We start from the raw sequence: 16,388 nt of genomic DNA on the forward strand, positions 1-16,388 counted from the left end.
TACATTTGAACATTTTTTGTTATGCTAATTATTGCTATTCTGATCAGATGAAGCGCCATCTGTCGGACATTTTTTTTAACTTTTGTGTTTTTTTGGTTCTAATAAAACCCCATGTCATTCCAATCATGTGTGACAATTTGGTCGTCTCTATCTACATTATTCCGTGATTTATTCAGTTTTCAAATTGCGTTGATCACCCGGTATTTCGATCAGTGCCGATCTTCCATATGTCGTCGCTCGTGTGTCATTAACCAGTGCTCGTACACTTACTGTAACTCCCGTACAGGGAAGACATTTAATCGTAAGTCGCTAGTCTGGTATCGGCGGAAAAAAACGATATTGCAGTGCCTACTTTTGTGCGAAGTACGATGCAATGTTTCTTCGGAGAGGCATGCATGTCCGATGGAACTTCATACAAAAGCAGGCACTGCAATATCGTAATATTTTACACCTTAGAATCGTATATCAGGGCATACAGTAGTTGCAGGAAGGCTTAGGACTCTGTAGCCAATTCAGGTCTCTCCGGTCATCTCGTCCGTCAAATTCGCAACACCCTAGAGATGTCCGCTTCACGAAAAGGTGCCGCGGGCATCTCAGCTAGTGACGGTAGACGAACTCTGTTACAAACGTCTCACCCTAACCAACAATACTTCACAGTCAAGTGGGAATCCAAGCAGCTAGCACGTCCAACATCAACGCTCGCAGCACCCGACACCGTTAACTAGACCACGGAAATGTAAGTGTTCAGATATTCCGGTATACCAGTGGAATCGAAGCGCCAAGCATTGGAGTAGTTTGAAAAGGAATATGACGCCGCATAACGATTCGGAAAATTTTATCATTCACGGAAATACCGTGCGGGAAAATGAGCGATGACGCAACCGCCGATGGCGTACCTGAGACTGTTACGTTTCTCCAGCGCGCAGGCCGTTCCCCACTGTGTCGGCGATACCAGCAGCGGACGTGACGGGCTCGCTACTGCTCGGCGGCCGGCGGACAACTGAGTGAGCGGACGCGTACCTGCGGCGGAGGCCAGCTGATCGCGGTGCGCTGGACGCCCCTCCACCAGCCACCAGCCCGCAGCTCGCCGCGACGCCCCACTTTTGCGGTAAGCAACGGCACGCGACGCCTCACGAGCTTCATCGGGATGATAGTCCGATCTACAGTAGGCGTCAACGGATCGTCAGTAGAGGAGTGTTCACATTGGGCAAAACGTCAGCACGACCTCACGTTACTTACAAGAGGACCGTACGAGCTTCCCCTTACCTACTTCATGAATATTGACATAATTTGTAGGGCAGGACTTCAATGTACGCTAACAGAAAGACGCAACTCTCAACTGTTCTCGACAAACGCGAGTTTCTGAAAATGTTAGGCGTACTTATATGCTTCGTACGGTCGCTAGTCTTCAAGGAGTCTGCAACCGAGCCAAAAAATGGTTCAAATGGCTCTGAGCACTAAGGGACATAACGATCAGTCCCCTACAACTTAGAACTACTTAAATCGACGTAACCTAAGGACATCGCCGGCCGGGGTGGCCGAGTGGTTCTAGGTGCTACAGTCTGGAACCGCGCAACCGCTACGGTCGCAGGTTCGAATCCTGCCTCGCGCACGGATGTGTGTGACGTCCTTAGGTTATTTAGGTTTAAGTAGTTCTAAGTTCTAGGGGACTGATGACCTTAGAAGTTAAGTCCCATAGTGCTCAGAGCCATTTGAAGCAACCTAAGGACATCACACACATCCATGCCCGAGGCAGGATTCGAATCTGCGACCGTAGCAGTCGCGCGGTTCCGGGCTGAAGCGCTTATAACCGCTCGGCTACATCGGCCGGCTGCAACCGAGTCAACTGAGGCCGTACGTGCTTAGTGCCATAACCGCCAGGTCTCTGGATCGAAACTCGCTATTGGTATTTCTGTTTCTTTTTACTTTTTTTGTCAGTTATCTGCACAAATAGACGGTGATATGCTTCGATATGCATGGGGCACAGTAAAATTGTGTGATGATCGAGAGTAGTTTATGATTGTAAACCAAGTTTTTTTGGAAAAAGACCAGTCGTTCCCAAGCGCCTTGAGAAAGGTGATCCGTTGATGGAAAACTTTGATTATATTTAAAATTAATAAAATTTAGAAAACAAGAAAATTTGTTTTACTCAGTAATTATTTCAATTTTAAATCATAACTAATAACAGAGAAATCACAATAAAATTTACGAAATAATTGGTATCATCAAAATGTCGAAAAATGCCAAGTTATTAATATTTCTTCGTGGGGGAGTTATACACTTCCCGCGGAAAACCAGTCTACATTCTAGACACAATGAAAAAACCATGCAAGTGCAGAAACTCGTCGTTCACTATACGTGCTATATATCGTAAATAATTACCGTATTCCGTGTTTCTACGATCACTATCCTGATTCGTGCAGTGCTCAACGGGTTACATATTACACTTGCAACCAATGTAAGTACAACAATGTAAATAACTGACTATACCGATCTCATTGAAAGTCCTAGTGTATGATTTTTTTAAATTTACGATCTCATGAAGAAAAAAACTTTCCCCCTTTTTTATATTAAATATTAGGAAGATAGTAAATTAATAATTAAATATTGGTAATTTTTACAGTCATGAGAAATCTGTTGTTAGAATTCCTGTTGGATGAAAAAAAAGTATTGGCAGCGAGATCCGATCTAGAGACCTGGCGCGTGTCAAACAAAGGATTTACTCACTCGGGTGCGGCCTAGTTGAGTACTAGCGACCTTACAAAGTACATGATCACGCCCGAAATTTTAAATTCGGTTTTGTCGGAAACGGGGCAGAGTTGCGTCTTCCTGTTTACAAACGTAGAAGCCCTAGTCATGTCCTACACACCCTGTCAATATGATTTAAAATTGATGAGGGAAAGTTCGGACGACCCCTTTGTTAGCACAGTACATTCGTAGTAAAACAAGTCGTAATCTGCTCATACAGGACAAAAAATTAATCATAAATCCCTCCCCCCCCCCCCCCCCAAGGAGTCATCACACTAATACTGGGTAATATCGTCTCCTGCCTCGGAAACGGCCTCGAGTCATGATAGTAACATTTTATATCACCTGGTTACAAACAGGCCCTAACTTTTTGAATTAGTTACTGTAGAAGACGGAATCAGTGATCCCTGGGTACGGCTGTAAGTAGTATTAAAAAGAAAAGTAGTGTCGTATCTCCCAGAGATCACATCAAATTCTGAAACGCGAATCAATATCACAGACATAAGAGAGGGCTCGCCACAGTCCACAACGACGTATGAGAGGTGCTATGGAAGACTACGCCTTCCTGACTTATGAAGCAATCCTGTGGCAGAGAAGTTAAACGAAATTAAGTAAATCTTTCATTCGTTTATCTTTTTAAAGTGAACTAATATTTGATACGTTGTTGCATGATAAGCCTTCTCCAAGAATAATTACAGAACCCACAGTTGCGTTGGCCGAAAGTAATTTCGCCCAGTCACAACAAGTAGGATGATATTTCTGTTTGGCATATGCGACACGAAACAAACTTCAGATTATTTGAGCTACCAACAAGAAAGATCAGCCTCTGAACGAATGCGGTATTTTTTCACTTAGCCTGTTATTTATTCAAACCGTTTTCGTCGTATCACATAATGTGAATACACCGTCAGTTTTATGCGTATGACACCTTTCTCTAGGCGGCTGTCCTTTCGCACCATCGTGTTATCATTTCGTTAAGGTAACGTACTATTTTTATGTACAGCTAACCATTGGATAATTGTTCAAAAAATCCGAAATAGTTGTGAAACAATGAGAAATTTACACAAATTACAGCCTAAGAGGAAAAATGAGTCATTCATTTAATAAATTTATGTTTGCGGCATCCTCAATGAAGAAGTTGAATATTCCTCTGAGACTGAAAAAGTCGTCTGTAAATGATGGTGTACAATACGACTTAAACGGGTATGGAACGAGAGAAATTGTTACGGTTTGAGAAAGACCCGACGTGGTTGGAGGGCCTTGTTAGAAGCTGCTACCAAAGGAAAGAGAGCTTTGCTGCAGATCTGAACGTAGCCAAAGCCTCACAGACAAAGTGAGGCCGCACCGAAACCGAGAATTAGAAAAAAAAATGCCGAAATACTAAGGCATCTTTCCAAAACTGGCAAAGACTGAACTGTGGTTCCTACTTTAAATCTTCACAAGAGCGTTAAAATGGCAGGTATAGAAACACGTGAGCGCGGGATAAGGAATCAACTGGACACGGCCAACAGAGGGAAAACGACTGGACTTGATAGGATATCTGTAGGAGTCTACACGCTGTATACGACACAACTTGCTCCTCTTCTAGAATCGGTGTAACGTTAGCCGTTGTAGCAGCGAAGTGGTTTTAGGGATTGGAAAAATGTGCAGACCAATCCAGTTTTCAAGATAGGTCATAGACCTATCTTGTTGCCGTCAGTATCATGTAGAATTTTAGATCACGTATTATGCTCACTTTTTATGAAATTACTGGAAACCGAAAATTTCATCTGTAGGAATGACCATTCATAAGGCAACAAAAAACCGTGTGACACCCAGATCGCTCTGTTCGTCCAGGAGGTCTGGAAGACACAGTTGACCTAATTCACAGCGTGTCCCTTGACTTCCGGAAGGTGTGAGATACAGTTTCGCACTTCCGTCTAATGAAAAAGATACTAACGTACGAAATATCAGGTCAGTTATGTGATTCGATTGAGGAGTTCCTTCCAAACAAAACGCAGCGTGTCACTCTGAACTGAGAGAAATCTTGAGACGTAAAATTAACTTCGGCAACATACAGACGAGTTGTTATAGCACCATTCCTGGTCACAGTATATGTGTATGATCTATTGGACAACGTCGAAAGCTCCGTGAGGCTGTCTGAAAATATACATAGAAACCGCAACAATAGAAAATCCAAGCGAAATGCAGTTAAACATGCATATGATCGAGACCTGATGCAGTGATTTTCCCTTGACCCTCAACATAAAGGAATGTAACGTATCGCGCATAAATAGACGAAAGGACCCATAATTGTATGTTACACGATTGCATAACAATCACTCGTAGCAGTGACATTCTTTAAACATCTGTGAATATACGTACGGAGCGATTTGAATTGGAACTATCACTCAAAAGGCAGACTGAAATTAATTGCAGAAATCTTCGTGGGGTGTAGTCCATTCACGAAGGAGACGGCTAACAAAACCCTCGTGCAATTGATATTTAAATATTGCTCGCCAGTCTCGGACCAGTGCCAGGTACTATTGATAAATAGACAATATCCAAAGAAGAGCACCGCGCTTCGACACCGTTTCGACTGGCGTAAGGGGTTGTCAAATGCAAACGAGATGAATGGAAAAAAGTAAGTAACCTGTTTAGTATTTCAAAAATTATAGCTCTAACCGTTTATTCTTCTATGAGAAAGTACGACCAAGGCCTTCATAGAAAGATGTTTGCGGTTGGCTACGGAATCATGATTCTACCCAGGCGTGAACCTCTTCGTCAGGAGCGAATCGACGGCCACGAACGTCTTTCCTGAGAGCTCCAGAATTATAGAAATCGCACGGGGACGGAAGGAGACTGCATAGAGGATGTGTAAGGGTTTCGCAGTGAAACTTTCGCAGTGTAGTCGAAAAAACCTGGGTAACATGTGGGTGGACACCATCCTGCAATAGTGAGACGCCCGTCCGTCAACAATCCTGTGCGCTTGGACTTGCAGTTCTTTCAGTGTCCTCGTGCCGCTCTAAGTTAATTCTGGCGCCATATTCCAGAAAACCAAAGGCAGCGGGCCCACATTTTTCCAAGGTTGTTTGTGCCCTTCAGACTATATGTAGAGCGAATACTAGTCCACAATGAACAATGGGACTTCTCCACAAATTGATAATTTTTTGGCTTTTAGGGACGCTCCCACACAGCCATCTCAGCATCGATCCCGGGACAGATAATTTTCCAGTATCAATATCGAAAACAGGCAAAAATGGTTGACATTCTCGATACATTTTCAGGCAGACAAACTTTCGAAATTACAGTAGTTACAATTGTTAACAAAAGATGGCGCTGCGGTCTGGGAAACTCTATAGTACGATATTTTCCACATATCCACCATGCGTAGCAATAATATGGCGTAGTCTCTGAATGAAATTACCCGAAACCTTTGACAACGTGTCTGGCTGAATGGCTTCACATGCAGATGAGATGTACTGCTTCAGCTGTTCAATTGTTTCTGGATTCTGGCGGTACACCTGGTCTTTTAAGTGTCCCCACAGAAAGAAGTCATAGGGGTTCATGTCTGGCGAATAGGGAGGCCACGCCGCCTCCTGTATGTTTCGGATAGCCCAAAGCAATCACACGATCATCGAAATATTCATTCAGGCAATTAAAGAAGTCGGCCGTGCGATGTGGCCGCGCACCATCCTGCATAAACCACGAGGTGTTCGCAGTGTCGTCTAAGGCAGTTTGTACCGCCACAAATTCACGAAGAATGTCCAGATAGCGTGATGCAGTAATCGTTTCGGATCTGAAAAATGGGCCAATGATTCCTTTGGAAGAAATGGCGGCCCAGACCAGTACTTTTTGAGGATGCAATGACGATGGGACTGCAACATGGGGGTTTTCGGTTCCCCATATGCGCCAGTGCTGTTTATTGACGAAGCCGTCCAGGTAAAAATAAGCTTCGTGAGTAAACCAAATGCTGCCCACATGCATATCGCCGTCATCAATCCTGTGCACTATATAGTTAGCGAATGTCTCTCGTGCAGCAATGGTAGCGGCGCAGAGGGGTTGCCGCGTTTGAATTTTGTATGGATAGAGATGTAAAACTCTGGCGCATGAGACGATACGTGGACGTTGGCGTCATTTGGACCGCAGCTGCAACACGGCGAACGGAAACCCGAGGCAGCTGTTGGATCACCTGGTGCTCTAGCTGCGCGTTGCCCTCTGTGGTTGCCGTACGCGGTCGCCCTACCTTTCCAGCACGTTCATCCGTCACGTTCCCAGTCCGTTGAAATTTTTCAAACAGATCCTTTATTGTATCGCTTTTCGGTCCTTTGGTTACATTAAACCTCCGTTGAAAACTTCGTCTTGTTGCAACAACACTGTGTTCTAGGCGTTGGAATTCCAACACCAGAAAAGTCCTCTGTTCTAAGGAATAAACCATGTTGTCCACAGCACACTTGCACGTTGTGAACAGCACACGCTTACAGCACAAAGACGACGTACAGAAAGGCGCACCCAGAGACTGCGTTGTCTTCTATATCTTACACATCACTTGCAGCGCCATCTGTTGTTGAAAATTGTAACTACTGTAATTTCGAAAGTTTGTCCGCCTGAAAATGTACTGTTGTCCCAAGCATATTGCAACAAACGGTGTATTTCTACCGCTGCTCGTTTAGTTTTTATTGCCGTTTCAAATATACCGGTCATTTTTGAAACACCCTGTACATAATTCCGTTTGCACGGAACCCTCAGTGCCTATTCGCTCTAGGCCAATTTTTTATGTATCTGGTCCTACGAACAGCTGTGGGTTGAAACCTCAACACTGAATTCCACAATCAACCTCTGGAACAGGTGTTGTACACATGAGCAGTGTTTGCCAATTTAGGGATGACGCAAGCTGCTTGCTCCGCGAAAGTTTCATGTGTAGTAGTTTTCTACAGTTCTTCTCTGGTAACAACTTAACTCAGAACTCTCACTCGTTGGCAGTGAAATACCACAATTTTGTATTATTTTGATCATAAAGACATCGTCATAAGAAACTGAGTTCACGTAAGATGTTTAGTTCCAAAGATTTCTTGTGTTTTTGTGTTCGATCTACAATCAATTCGTCGCAAATTTTTACCTGTATACCATACATAATAAACAACGAAATTAAACGAATGTGTGAGAACCATTACTTATATCAGTAACTTCGCTGATATATTTCTGAAGTGTCAGCTGAACAAGAATTCAGCGTTGCAAGTGCACAATACGTGGAGGAAACATGTAATGGCCGGCCGATTTGGCCAAGCGGTTCTAGGCGCTATAGTCTGGAACCGCGCGACTGCTACGGTCGCAGGTTTGAACCCTGACCCGGGCAGGATGCGTGTGATGTCCTCAGGTTAGTTAGGTTTAAGTAGTTCGATCTTCTAAGGGACTGATGACCTCAGAAGTTAAGTCCCATAGTGCTCAGAGCCATTTAAACCATTTTTTGGAACATGTAATGATATTTAGAATTTGAATCGAGTGGAGAGTCTAATCAGAAAGTGATGGCGCACGATGAGTAATAAATTCAGGTTACATCCCGGTTTTGGCACAAATTTAGATTTGTAATTGCAAATGTTTTAGTTTTGAATTATTATTCCATAATTTGTTGAAATTATTCTCCGTCCCAACAGGCCTCATGCGTATGTGTGTGTGTATGTGTGTGTGTGTGTGTGTGTGTGTGTGTGTGTGTGTTTTGGGCTTACGGGCGCTCAATACCAAGGTTATAAGCACCTAACAGGCCTCGTAAGGTTCAATAGTACCAACCGACCGCCGTGTTATCCTCAGCCGACAGCCACCGCTGGTGCGGATATGGAGGAGCATGTGGTCAGCACATCGTTCTCCCGACCATTGTCAGTTGTGACGGAGCCACTACTCACAAGCAGCTCCTCAATTGGCCTCACACGGGCCGAATGCACTGCGCTCGGCAGATCCAGACGGTGACACATCCATATTCCAGACAGGCCCCACAGAGCTTAATTTCGTGGTGTGATGGGGACCGCTGTTACTACCGCGGCAAGGACGTAGGCATTGGAATCGTTGCATACATTAAACAAGGTAGCGTAAAAAAAATCGATAATGCTTTCAGTATGAGGGAGAGACAGTGGAAGGAATATACACTATTGGCCATTAAAATTGCTGCACCACGAAGATGACGTGCTACAGGTGCGCAATTTAACAGACAAGAAGAAGATGCTGTGATATGCAAATGATTAGCTTTTCAGAGCATTCACACAAGGTTGGCGCTGGTGGCGACACCTACAACATGCTGACATGGGGAAAGTTTCCAACCAATTTCTCATACACAAACAGCAGTTGACCGGCGTTGCCTGGTGAAACTTTGTTGTGATGCCTCATTTAAGGAGGAGAAATGCGTACCATCACGTTTTCGGCTTTGATAAAGGTCGGATTGTAGCCTATCGCGATTTCCGTTTATCGTATCGCGACATTGCTGCCCGCGTTGGTCGAGATCCAATGAGTGTTAGCAGAATATGGAATCGGTTGGTTCAGGAGGGTAATACGGAACGTCGTGCTCGATCCCAACGGCCTCGTATCACTAGCAGTCGAGATGACAGGCGTCTTAGCCGCATGGCTGTAACGGATCGTGCAGCCACGCCTCGATCCCTGAGTCAACAGATGGCGACGTTTCCACGACAACAACCATCTGCACGAACAGTTCGACGACGTTTGCAGCAGCATGAACTATCAGTTCGGAGACCACGGCTGAGGTTACCCTTGACGCTGCATGACAGACAGGAGCGCCTGCAATGGTGTACTCAACGACCAACCTGAGTGCACGAATAGCAAAACGTCATTTTTTCGGATGAATGCAGGTTCTGTTTACAGCATCATGATGGTTGCATCTGTGTTTGGCGACATCGCGATGAACGCACGTTGGAAGCGTGTATTCGCCATCGACATACTGGCGTATCACCTGGAATGATGGTATGGGGTGCTATTGGTTACCCGTCTCCGTCACCTCTTGTTCGCATTGACGGCACTTTGAACAGTGGACGTTACATTTCAGATGTGTTACGACCCGTGGTTCTACCTTTCATTCGATCCTTGCGAAACCCTACATTTCAGCAGGATAATGTACGACCGCATGTTGCAGGTACTGTACGGGCATTTCTGGATACAGAAGATGTTCGACAGCTGCCCTGGCCAGCACATTCTCCAGATCTCTCACCAATTGAAAACGTTTGGTCAATGGTGGCCGAACAACTGGCTCGTCACAATACGCCAGTCAGTACTCGTGATGAACTGTGGAGTCGTGTTGAAGCTGCATGGGCAGCTCTACGTGTACACGCCTTCCAAGCTGTGTTTGACTCAATGCCCAGGCGTTTCAAGACCGTTATTACGGCCAGATGTGATTGTTCTGGGTACTGATTTCTCAGAATCTGTGCACCCAAATTGTGTGAAAATGTAATCACAGGTTAGTTCTAGTATAATATATTTGTCCAATGAATACCCGTTTATCATCTGCATTTCTTCTTGGTGTAACAATTTTAATGGCCAGTAGTGTAATCTGTCAATACAATGTCCGCAGGCTGTCTATATTTAGAATTTTTGAGCCGTGGCGACTGCCGCTGGTTATGTTCCACTTGCGTCGCTGATCTCGATACTCGTCTCGTCTTGTATCACTGACTGTTCCGCCTTTGGTTTTCCGGCTTGGCGTGTGGCCGGGATCTCTCTCCGGTCGGTGTTCGACGATGCAACCTTGTTTTGAAAGGAAGCCCTCGTCTCCATCCGCTGTGCATGGGCCTCGCCGTTTGGCAGCGCGCCGGATGTACGGTGCTGATTAGTCGGAGCCTTTGCGGGCGAAACGGTGGCGGGTCCGTCGTTTCATTTATATATTAAGAGAGGTTACCTTTTTATAACCTTATTGCTTCTGGAAGTTATAAACATTATACTAGTGGTTCAGATAACAACCGTCATTCTTATTTAATGTAAGTTTTAATTATTTGCATTTTGTTGGGGAACGTTGTAACCCTTGCTGTCATTTCTGTTTGGTGAGGTTTTCAACTCCGTTTTCTCCTTTTTTGGCCACCTTGTGTTTTAGTATGAGAATGTTTGGACTGTGGACTATTATGTGGCCGGTTCAGTTTTATAAAATTTTTATTTTTCTCTTGTTTCCAAGAAGTTTTGTGATTTTTATAGCTGTATAAATTTGACTTCTTTCAAATTAATAGTTTAATTAAATTCTTAATTGTGTTAATGTAATTCAGTCTGTGAAAAATAAATGTGTGTTGCACCAGTAAAAAAAAAAAGAAAAGAAAAAAGGGGGAAAGGGGTAGACGGTTAAGCCATTTGTAATTTCTTTTGATTCTGTAATGTTGTAATAATGAAATTGGTCCTGTAGTCAAAATTAAAATTATGTACAACCACAAGTTTTTCCATCATCAAAGATCCCTAGCTTCCTATTTCCTTGATGATGTAGTTGCTGAACAGTTCAGAGAAAATTTGAGTCTCGTAACAAATAAACACCCCACTCATACGGTTATAGTTGTGGAGACTTCAACCTTCCCTCGATATGTTGGCAAAAATACTTGTTCAAAACCGATGGAAGGCAGAAAACATCTTCCGAGATTGTCCTAAATGCTTTCTCCGAAAATTATTTCGAGCAGTTAGTCCACGAACCCACGTGAATTGTAAATGGTTGCGAAAACACACTTGACCTCTTAGCCACAAGCAATCCTGAGCTAATAGAGAGCATCATGACTGATACAGGGATTAGTGATCACAAGGTCGTTGTAGCTAGGCTCAATACTGTTTCTTCCAAATCCACCAGAAACAAACGCAAAATAATTTTATTTAAAAAAGCAGATAAAGTGTCACTAGAACCCTTCCTAAAAGACAATCTCCATTCCTTCCGAACTGACTATGCTTATGTAGACGAGATGTGGCTCAAATTCAAAGATATAGTAGCAACAGCCATTGAGAGATTCATACCTCATAAATTGGTAAGAGATGGAACGGATGCCCCGTGGTACACAAAACAGGTCCGAATGCTGTTGAAGAGGCAAGGGAAAAAGCATGCAAAGTTCAGAAGAACGCGAAATCCCGAAGATTGGCTAAAATTTACAGACGCGCGAAATTTGGCACGGACTTCAATGCGAGATGCCTTTAATAGGTTCCACAACGAAATATTGTCTCGAAATTTGGTAGAAAATCCGAAGAAATTCTGGTCGTATGTAAAGTACACAAGCGGCAAGACGCAGTCAATACCTTCGCTGCGCAGTGCCGATGGTACTGTTATCGACGACTGTGCCGCTAAAGCGGAGTTATTGAACGCAGTTTTCCGAAATTCCTTCACCAGGGTAGACGAATGGAATATTCCAGAATTTGAAACACGAACATCTGCTAGCATGAGTTTCTTAGAAGTAGATAACTTAGGGGTTGCGAAGCAACTCAAATCGCTTGATACGGGCAAGTCTTCAGGTCCAGATTGTATACCGATTAGGTTCCTTTCAGGTTACGCTGATACTATAGCTCCCTACTTAGCACTCGCTCACCGATAGATCTGTACCTACAGATTGGAAAATTGCGCAGGTCGCACCAGTGTTCAAGAAGGGTAGTAGGAGTAATCCATCGAATTACAGACCTATATCATTGACGTCGGTTTGCAGTAGGGTTTTGGAGCACATACTGTATTCTAACATTATGAATCAGCTCGAAGGAAACGATCTATTGATACGTAATTAGCATGGTTTCAGAAAACATCCTTCTTGTGCAACGCAGCTAGCTCTTTATTCGCACGAAGTAATGGCCGCTATCGACAGGGGATCTCAAGTTGATTCCGTATTTCTAGATTTCCGGAAAGCTTTTGACACCGTTCCTCACAAGTGACTTCTAATCAAGCTGCGGGGCTACGGGGTATCGTCTCAGTTGTGCGACTGGATTTGTGATTTCCTGTCAGGAAGGTCGCAGTTCGTAGTAATAGACGGCAAATCATCGAGTAAAACTGAAGTGATATCAAGTGTCCTCCAGGGAAGCGTCCTGGGACCTCTGCTGTTCCTGATCTATATAAATGACCTGGGTGACAATCTGAGCACTTCTCTTAGGTTGTTCGCATATGATACTGTAATTTACCGTCTAGTAAGGTCATCCGAAGACCAGTATCAGTTGCAAAGCGATTTAGAAAAGATTTCCTTATGGTGTGGCAGGTGGCAGTTGACGCTAAATATCGAAAAGTGTGAGGTGATCTACAAGAGTTCCAAAAGAATTCCGTTGGAATTCCATTACTCTATAAATAGTACAATTCTCAAGGCTGTCAATTCAACTAAGTACCTGCGTGTTAAAATTACGAACAACTTCAGTTGGAAAGACCACATAGACAATATTGTAGGGAAGGCGTGCCAAAGGTTGCGTTTCATTGGCAGGACACTTAGAAGATTCAACAAGTCCACTAAAGAGACAGCTTACACTACACTCGTTCGTCCTCTGTTAGAATATTGCTGTGCGATGTGGGATCCTTACCAGGTGGGATTGACGGAGGACATCGAAAGGGTGCAAAAAAGGGCAGCTCGTTTTGTATTATCACGTAATATGGGAGAGAGTGTGGCAGATATGATACGTGAGTTGGGATGGAAGTCATTAAAGCAAAGACGTTTTTCGTCGCGGCGAGATCTATTTACGAAATTTCAGTCATCAACTTTCTCTTCCGAATGCGAAAATATTTTGTTGAGCTTAACCTACATAGGTAGGAATGATCATCGAATTAAAATAAGAGAAATCAGAGCTCGAACAGAAAGGTTTAGGTGTTTGTTTGTCCCGCTCGCTGTTCGGGAGTGGAATGGTAGAGAGATAGTATAATTGTGGTTCGATGAACCCTCTGCCAAGCACTTAAATGTGAATTGCAGAGTAATCATTTAGATGTAGATGTAGAGTAGCTGTGTAATTTGAGCCGTGACTGCAGTTGAGCCGGTTCGAACACGAAAAAACCGGTGCAACCGCGCCGCGCTCTTTCCACATACTGAACTGTATTTCTGCAACGCACGATCCTCCACCGGCAGTCCACGTGCCTACAAACGCACTAATTAGCCATGTCGCGGTCAAACCACCACCATTATGACACCAATCTTGTATTTACACAACTTGAGAGCCAGTTTGTGCTAGATCACGTAACTGCCAATCAAACTAAGTACAGTTACGTTGCCGCTGTGTTGAATGAAGAAATAGCTAAGAAAGTAGAGATCCGATCGGTACTCAGCCTCTGCAAAGGTCTTAATCATACGCCTGAAAAAGCCAAAAGGAAAGCGTCTAGAAAAGTACTTAGGAGTTAGGTGACCACCCCTCTTCGCAGTTGCCCCACCGCCTGCGGACTCTAGCAAATAACGCCTTCAACAAAGACATTCTACGGAACATACGGGTGCCGCGCCTACCACCAGATGCGCAGAAGGTACTAACAGCATGCGCCGGCGATCTTGACGCACTAGCACAAACTGCAGACCATATCGCAGATATGTACCCGTCCACAAGTGGAGCAGCTATTTGCCCATAGTCAGACAATACCCTCGCATCATTGCAAACACAAACCGCTGAACTTGCTGCAAGTCGCTGCTCTGCAAACACAGCGTTGCAGTCGCCGATCACAGCGCCGTCGCTCACTGAGAAAACGCAACGGATCGCCTTCGGCAGCAAATGTTTGTTCGTACCGTAGGCGGTTTGCCTTTGATGAGCGGAAATAAAGACCCCCGTGTGATATAGGAAACATGCCCGGGAGTCAGTAATGGCAGCGACTGGGCCTCCGAACGGCAGCCGTCGACTGTTTGTCGCGTATAACTACACAATAAGGCAATTGCTATTGGACGCAGAAGTCGACATATCGGAGTACCCATCTTCCCGTCTGCCTTATTGCAACAGTGACGAGTGATGTCTCTCTGGCCCCAACGGTTCTACAACCCAGACGTCTGGTCCTGTGTCATTGTCACTAAACTTAGGCCTCCGTCGCAAGTTAGAGTGGCAATTCGTCGTGGCAGATGTGGTGCACCCTACCTTCAGAGCATACTTTTTGTCATTTTACGAAGTAGTATTTGTTTGGAAGTTCACACGACCGGTTTCGGCCTTTATATTAGGCCACAATCAGGTTATGGTGTAGACAAGCAACTTCAAATGGGCTTTACAAGGCAATGCAAGACTTGCATAGTCCACCTCAAGGAAGAGCTGCTAGAAGCCATAACTGTTCGTGACAACTAATTTTCGACGTCAGGAAATTTCGACGTTGCATGATTTGTCTCACCCTAGAGTCTGTGGTATGACAAGCCTGGATAACACTTTCGCTGCGGCGTCGGTGCAGGCGCGCAACTCTCCAGTGCGGCCCGGCAACGTGCGAGTGCAGGCCGGTAACGCTCGAATGCTGGCCGCTAACACTCCGAAACGGCAGGTACCGCTCGTAGCCGACGCTTCTAAGCACACCTGAGCTACAGGATGACGTCAAGACCTTGTAAGTTCTATACTCACTTAATGATGACACCTTAAATGCATTACTTCAAATAAGCTTCGTATGTATTGTGGTCATGTTTTAAAGTCTGTTTGGTGTCTGACACCTATAGGGGCCACAGGAGTCATTCAAATGTTCGTGATTTGTTGATAATGCAACAAAAAATACAATTCAAACAAGCAACAAATCCACTGCATCTATTGATAAATCTCTTCCCGGGTAATACACTTGAGACATTCTCGTGTTAAAATAACCCAATACAGGTCGTATCTTATATAAATGGTCGTCTGTTTTCGGGTTTCCTGGAAGTGAATTTTTTGAAAAATGCAGAGAGCGTAATATTATCAAATACCGGCCTCTGCTTATAGTCATCGCTATTCCTCTATTCTCAAACAGCGGTTCCTTCTTCCAGTAGTCTTATAATCGCGGATATTTAACGTTACCCATATGTAACGATAACCCAGGAGAACTAGTAATTCGCCTACACGTAGAGGTTTCCATTTACAGACCCTAGATCCCTCTTTTGGATTTTAGCTCAGCAATATGTTGACTGCGTTATCGTTCGTTTCGTCAACTACAAGTTGCAACACTTCGTCTGTTACCAATAATCTGAAGAAATCCATAGGAGAACTGCCAGCAGGATGAATTTGCAAAATCCTTCCTTCGTAAATGGGTGATAGTGCATATTATGTGGTTCTTTATGCCAGGACTCACCTGGGTTATCTCCGTGTGACAGGTCGGGCTCTTTTTCGTCGTCGATTTCCTCCCAACCGTCGTGGTCCGTATCTTCAGATTCGGAACTGTCACGGAACAGATTCGAAAGCTGTGCTTCCACGCTATCATCACTGTGCAATTCTTCTGCAGCCTCTAAATGTCAATCTCCGTGGTATGCCTCGTCCTCACTACACAGAAAGTCACTGTCGTCTAGAACACTGAGTAACTGTTCCTCTGTCAATTTAACACTTTTCCTGCTCCTTTTCACATTGGAAGGTCCAGGTGTCGGGCCATTAACCGCCATTACGAACAATATACGTTCGATAACTGACGACACAAAACAATAGTTTAGACGCTTTGATGCTAGCTTAGACACTGCAACTAGACTGATTGTGAGTAATCCGACAGCCGCACTGGCTCATGGCTTGTAGTGACGCTTATAAGCGTCAGCCGCAGCGAAAGTGTTAAGGGAGATTTTGTGTGG

At 44.4% G+C, this 16,388-nt stretch overlaps 1 protein-coding gene across 4 annotated transcripts in view; it reads right to left on the reverse strand.

Moving 5' to 3' along the window:
* The window catches only part of LOC126341697 (carboxypeptidase M), a 532,258-nt gene that overhangs the window by 282,960 nt on the left and 232,910 nt on the right, over nt 1–16,388 (reverse strand). Inside the window, exon 1 of one of the 4 annotated variants that reach the window (XM_050001794.1) lies at nt 897–1,030. The exons of 2 other annotated variants lie outside the window; for them this stretch is intronic. The gene's annotated coding sequence lies outside the window, so the exon portion shown is untranslated. Of the gene's footprint in view, nt 1–896; nt 1,031–16,388 lie in introns of those variants that run through there. One more of the 4 variants, XM_050001796.1, reaches the window with a different exon arrangement.

This window comes from Schistocerca gregaria, chromosome 1 (genome assembly GCF_023897955.1).
Source record: "Schistocerca gregaria isolate iqSchGreg1 chromosome 1, iqSchGreg1.2, whole genome shotgun sequence".
Taxonomy (NCBI): domain Eukaryota; kingdom Metazoa; phylum Arthropoda; class Insecta; order Orthoptera; family Acrididae; genus Schistocerca; species Schistocerca gregaria.